Source organism: Equus quagga, chromosome 12, assembly GCF_021613505.1.
Source record: "Equus quagga isolate Etosha38 chromosome 12, UCLA_HA_Equagga_1.0, whole genome shotgun sequence".
Classification (NCBI taxonomy): domain Eukaryota; kingdom Metazoa; phylum Chordata; class Mammalia; order Perissodactyla; family Equidae; genus Equus; species Equus quagga.
In genome coordinates, this window is record NC_060278.1 from 1,168,177 (window position 1) to 1,175,188 (window position 7,012).

The following is a 7,012-nucleotide window of genomic DNA, read 5'->3' on the forward strand; positions in this document are numbered from 1 at the left end:
GCTGTTTGAGTACAAAGGAAAATCTCAATTATTAATGCTCTGGTGATGAAACTTTCTCTGTATCAAAGTACATGAATGATAAGAAAAACATTTATAAACTGTTGAAGCTGTGCTATAAAGGTCTGCATTTGGCTTGACAAAACGCTCCACAGAGTTTCCTGGAACTCTGAGGGATTTCACTGTGCACCTTCTGAAGCCTCAGCTTCCTTGTCTGTAGCATAGGAGTGAATAGTCCCTACTTCATAGCATTGTTAGGAGCGCCGAGCAGAACTAAGCACTTAGCACGTGCCTGGCACGTAGGAAACCAGTAAATGCTTTTATCACCATCATCACTTCAGACATGAGGGTTCTCTTCTGCTTCCCATCTTGGTGAGCCCTCTCCCTGAGTTCAGATTCCAGTGCCATCCTGAACACCCCCCACACCGTTCCCTGCATTAAAGTATGAAAGCAAGTCTGCTATACTTATTTCATACTCGACGTGATTCTAATTTGCTGAGAAGAAATTTCAGTGTGTCACTTCAACGAGTATTTGTATTTTAAAACTTCAGTCTAATTTTGGAAAAGCTTCCAGCCTCCTGGAATAGATTGGGAGAAACATGGGCAGTTAAAAGGATTTTAGAATGAGCTTCCAGAACCTCTCCTTCCTGCTTCCCTGAGATGGATAACGAAGAGTTTGCCCAGTTGCAGCTGTGACAAACTGTATTCAAGGTCAAGGGTTTTTTCCAGGATCTAACATTCAGCCCCCTGAGAGCCCCTCCTCACTTCTCCCCTCGTGTCATGCATCAGCTGAATACAGGTTTCAACTCACAGGTGGACCCAGAGTTCTGGGAACCTAAGGAGACATGTTCCCTTTTGAGAAACGTGACACAGACACACAGACTTTTCCTGGGAAGAATGCCTCCCAGAGAGTCTGTGTGTGAGACTGTTCTAAATGGTATCCCAATCTTCTTTGAACTTAGGTTTCTCGCCATAAATGAATATTCAGCATCAAGTTTATCAATCCCCTCTTTGGTGTGAATTTTGGTAGCTTGAACCCAAGACACAGGAGCTGAGAACTCCCATGGAAGAGACTCCAAATCTGCAGTCGTCAGAGCTAGAGCCCGAATGGAGAGTGCCAGCAGTGAGCAGCCAGGGCTCTGCCTGACCTGGCATTCTTACCACAATAGTGACAGGATGAGATACAGGTAGGACTCATTACATAACAGGGCCTTGTCTCCCCACTCTGAATACAAGTTCTTTGAGGGAAGATTGACTGTCCTATACACAGTGTGTGCTGTCAGTCCTTAGCACCTTGTCCGTGACATGGACTTTGTCACAATTGATTATTTGAATATTTCCAAATACAGAAGTAGGGTTTCTCCACACCCCACATCCCATCATACATTGTTTGTGGATGGGCCCCTAATGGGAGGGGGCCATCTCATGGTGTCTTCAACTCTTTAGCCTTGGGGTCACACACATGATGAAAAGAACGTGGACAATGTCACTCATGGCTAACTGGGGGGAATTCCAATGTTAACAACAACCAAAAAACAGGACAATAAAGTTCTGACATTAACGTATAGTGTCTTTTGTTGAAAGGGACAAGATTCGTGCAAAGTTTCCCCCCACTTGTGCAAGCTCTTCCCTATAAATCACTGATTGGAAGCGTGAGATTGTCAATTGTCTCAAGCCGGTGGGGCCAGTTTCCAGGGCTGCCAGTTGCTGTAGACTCTGGATTGCCAATGCTGAGACCTGTGTGTGGGCAGCCGAACCCTCTGTGAAGCTGCCAGTGATGAAACTGATCCTGAAGGGAAAGCCACTAATAAATGGGATTATTAGCTACGTGGGCAAGAAAAGAAAATGCTTAGTGAAGAAGAAAAAATTTTTTCAGAAAAATCACCTGAACAACAGAATTTCTTCCTTTGTTTTAGCAGCTTTAAAGATGCACTATCATAAACACCAAGCCTCGTCATTCTCAGCTGCATCTAATCACACACCTGTTCACACTCATGAATCCTTAGTGTCTGATAGCATTGCTATGATTTCCATAGAAGGGGGCATTTTCCCCTCACCTCAGTAATGAACTGCGCACTGCAGGCAGCCAAAGAGAAAACCAGCGAGTCCGGATGGTGCCGGCTGCACGTGCGGTGGGTGCCCTGGTCCGTGGGACACCCAGGGGCAGAAAGTCCCCTTGCTTCAAAGGCCAAGGGCAGTAGCTCTTTCCTCACCCAATAATGTGCGTTCTGCTTACAAGCTTGATGTTACTCACAGATAAACGACACTTCCATGATTTAATCTTCTCCCTGGAAGCCAAACCCACACTGACAGTAACCATGTTTAGTAGGGTGTCCAAATTAACTGGGATTTGAAGGCCTCAAATGACCTATGCAGCCTAACGAATACTTCTACCAGAATGATCAGAATTACACACAAAGTCTTAAAGATACTCGCAGCCACAAGGGGTGATATTGAGAAGGGGCACAGATACAATAAAAGCAGTTCCTACAATGCCGAGGTTGCAGTTAATCTGATTCAGTCCCTCAATGGTTTTTAAGCACCCGTTTTGCTAAAATGCTGCTCTTACTTACGTATTTCTCGGTCAGTGTTCCTACAGCCCCAGTTAGCGTTAACTTCTGGAGAAGGCCTGTCGTCTCTGTGAATGTCAGGAGCACTGGGCACTGGCTGGGGCTCAGTGAATGTCTTTAGTGCCTGACGTCGGAGGCCAGCCTCCACCAGGGCTCCCTGCCATGGTTGTCTCTGCCCTCCCTCCCCTTTCTCATTCTTTTCCTGCCTGTAACAGAGAAAAGCAGAAAAGAAATGGCTCCCAGGGGAGCTGATTTTGGTCACCCTTGGAGAAGCTTTGCCAAGGCTGTGGCATCATAATTCAGAGATAGCTTGCTCTCCACTTTTCGACCAGAGCCAAAATGTGCCTCCTCCCTGAACCCTTACTGAGCAGCACTGGGGAGGGAGATGCCTGGAGGACAAGCGCTCCCAGCCAGCTGGTCCTGGAGACAGTCCTCACCAGCCCACAAAGCACCCTCACCTTCAGAGGGCAAATGCTGCTCATGATTCCTTCTTAGACTCTTAGACGTGTGCACTTATGTGTTTGTCTGCCAGACAAGGGGACTCCCCTGGGGAGCAGCGGGCTTCCTCTTCACTCACGTTGCACCCTCAGACTTTGCAAAGGGCTGGCAGGGAGTAGGCATTTAGTGGATGGCTTTTGAATAAACAAGCAGATATGTCAGTCTATGATCTCCCTTCCTCCATGTTCCTCTGTCCCTCAGGCTTCACTCTGGCCCTTTATGACTCCCCCTTCCCTCATCTCCACCTAACACTCTGATCTTACCTGGATGAAGATGTTGCGGGAGGGGCAGAAGACACCTGGAGAGGATCTCACAGAACCTCTTCATGTCAGCCCAACAGACAAACATTCAAGGGCAGTCAGAGAGCAGCTCTACTGACCCACGCCTCAATGCCACAATTATTTGCATTTTATTTATTTATTTTTTAATGTTAACCCAGTTACCCAGATTTCATGAGAAAAAAATTGGATCTCCTATCACTCTACTAAATGCTCCCAAGTTTCACTCACCAAAGCCAGTCCAAAAGGAGGCATTGATCTCCAACACTTGTGGCGATGGACATCCAGAGTGGGGGGCCGCTCCCTCCCACCCCACACACACACTTACCAGTTCTCTGACTTTGTACCACTCACTAAACCATGTTTTGTTTTTCAAAAGTGAGATGACAGCATGTGCCCTTGGTTCTTCCTGGGGTCCCACTGAGGATCCCAGGAAATGGTATGCGACAGGGCTTTGTAAATGTAAATTACTACCTAGGGGGAAAGTATTGTTGTTTCTTAGTCCATTTGCAACGGGTAAAGATTTGGGATTTTGTAGCAAATTAGAGGGGACTCTGTAGTGCCACCTTTTTGTGCTAATGTTTTTTTCCAAACTTACTTCATCCCTTCTCAGGGTCTACAAGTGGACGCAAAGGGTTTAGGGTCCTTGGCTGCCACAATTTAATTTTGCACTGGACTCACCCACCTCTGCATTTCACGCCTCCCAAAAGTAGCAGCTGTAGCTGCTTGAAGCCCTTGAATGAGGATGGAGCTCACACCCGTAAGCTTCCCTGGAAGCCATTGGAATAGGAAATTGTGCATCACATTGAAAGAGTAAGAAACGGTCCTCGGTCCTCGACAGACTTCCCACGTAGCAGGCTCTCTGGCTCTAGAAAGAGTGAGATGTGAGCAGGAGGCCCTGGAACGTCTCTCTTCCTCACTCATGAGCCAGCCCTGCCTTCAGCAGCAGCTCGGAAGCCCACATCGCCACAGACAGCATAGGGAGCTTGGAGGAGGGGGTGGGGGGAGGGCTTGGAGGCTGAAAAGAATCTCCTAACCCTCCTGACCCCAGGAGAAGAGACCCCGCAGCCACGAGGGCCCAGCCCCCAGCCTGAGCCCTGCCCGGGCCCGGCTCCTAAACACCCTGGCTTCCACTGGCCCTCTGAGCACTGTGGAGTGGGATGAGGGGGAGAAAAACATTAGTGAAGAGGAAAGATGCAGGATGGATATTTAAAAATAAAAGTAAAGAATTAAAAAAGGAACAATGGAATAAGAGCAAAGTGAGAGGAGGAACATGGGAATGCTCTAGTGGGAATCTGTACAGCCAACAGAGCGACTTCTTGAGGGAGCCACTGCTCCACCTCATTTGGTAAAAAACTCCTAAGGCTTCTAGCAGCCAGATGCAGGTGACATCAGCAAGTTCTCTTTTATTTCTATTGCTATCCTCCAACTCAAGTACAGGTCACCTCTCCTGGACTATGAAATAGCCTTATAACCTGCCTTTCTGCCTACCAGCCATGCCCCTCAAACTGCTTTGCACAACAACCAGAAAGCTTTTGTTTATAACTACTTTTTGGTGGAGAAGATTGTCACTGAGCTACCATTGTGCCAATCTTCTTCTATTTTGTATGTGGGATGCTGCCACAGCATGGCTTGATGAGCAGTCTGTGGATCTGTGCTTAGAATCCAAACCCACAAACCCTGGGCTGCCACTACACCACCAGGCCAGCCTCCAGAAAGCTCTTTTTAACACATTATTCTGTCCATGTCACTCCCTAATTAAGACGCATTAATGGGACACACTTCTCTCAATCCAAATGCAGAGCAAAAATAGATAAAATAGAAAAAAACAGATAACTAAAAACATTAATGAGACTCAGAAAAGATAAATCTCTGCAGGAACCAGAAACAGAACAGCAACATAAGCCAGTGGCATTTGCTGGAGCTATGGGCCTGCTGGACGCCAATTCTAGAAGGAGGCTGTGGCACTTGGCACTTTGGGTCCAGTGGGGCAAGAAAGATAAAATTATTCCACTCAAGAATGGGGATCCAGGGCTGGCCCGATGGCGCAGCGGTTAAGTGCGCACGTTCTGCTTCAGCGATCCAGGGTTTGCTGGTTCAGATCCTGGGTACGGACGTGGCACCGCTTGGCAAAAGCCATGCTGTGGTAGGCATCCCACATATAAAGTAGAAGAAGATGGGCACAGATGTTAGCTCAGGCCCAGTCTTCCTCAGCAAAAAGAGGAGGATTGGCAGTAGTTAGCTCAGGGGTAAACTTCCTCAAAAAAAAAAAAAAGAATGGAGATCTGGGCTAGCATTGCTTACCTACTCCCATCCCCACTCCCAACACCAGCCCATAAAAGAACCTAACAGCCATGGCTAACCATCCCCTGGGGGCTAGGATCTTTAGTAAGCTGCAAGCCTAGGAAGGAAAAAGAAGACAGAAATGCAGTCTCCAATCATGTCAGGAAGCAAGCCACAATATCCCCAATACCACTGCGGGACAGGAGCCCTGTAATGCCAGGTTTAGGGCAGGGAGTCCTGAGCAGCTGGGCAAAGGTAACCACAAAACCACTGGCCCAGGAGGGGTGAGTGCAAAAGGAAACAGAAAGAAGAAAAACAAAAACAAAAGGCTCCCACTCAAAATAAGCCTGCAAAGCAAAATTCCAAAACAGAGGAAGAAATCTAACACTGAGAAAGACAGCCAACAAAATCAACATTCAAAACATGAATACGCCCCAGAGGAAGTTAAGTTTGTGGAAGCATCTGGCAAAACTTTAAAATAGGTATGTTTGGTTGCCCAATGAGATAAATGAATAACTTCCATTTTAAAAGAGTGAGAAATTTTAAAGTAATAACAGACATAAGTGAAAAAAATACAGATATTGAGTTTAATAGCTCAATAGAGGATATATGCTCAGACCTGACTCAAAGAGAGAAGTGGGCACTGCAAGGCCTCTGCCAGGACGCAGCACAGACCGATCACATGCAGTAAAGACACACGGGGAGTGCACTGAGAGGCTCTGAATGCCCGACAGCAGCTCTCACACAAGCACAGGGAAGCAGCCTTCAGAATTCAGATTGTCCAAAGTTGAAGTAAGACTTCAGATGAATCTTCAGATGGAAAGTGCACTGCAAGTATCAACCAGGATGAATAACTATAAAACTTTCCCCAGTCTCATCATAGTAAAACTGCAAGACGTGAAGAATAAAAAGGAAATGTTTACAGATACCAGAGAGAACAGACAGATTATCTACAAAGGAACTGCAGTTAAAATGACAGTGGAACTTCTTATCTGCAACAGTAGATGACAGAAGACAATGGAATTATATCTTCAACTTAATGAGAAAAATCAGTAACTCTCAACTTCAAATTTCATACACAGAGAAACTATAAATCAAGACCCAAGGGGTAAAATATATGTTCAGACATAGAAAAATTAAGAGCCCCATATGGGGCTGACACAATAGTGGCATAGCAGTTAAGTTCATGCACTCTGCTTTGTCTTGCCCAGAGTTCATAGATTCGGATCATCAGCATGCACCTGCACACTGCTCATCAAGCCATGCTGTGGCGGCATCCCACATAGAAGAACTAGAAGGACTCACAACTAGGATATACAACTATGTACTGGGGCTTTGGGGAGCAAAAAACAAGAGGAAGATTGGCAACAGATGTTGTCTCAGGGC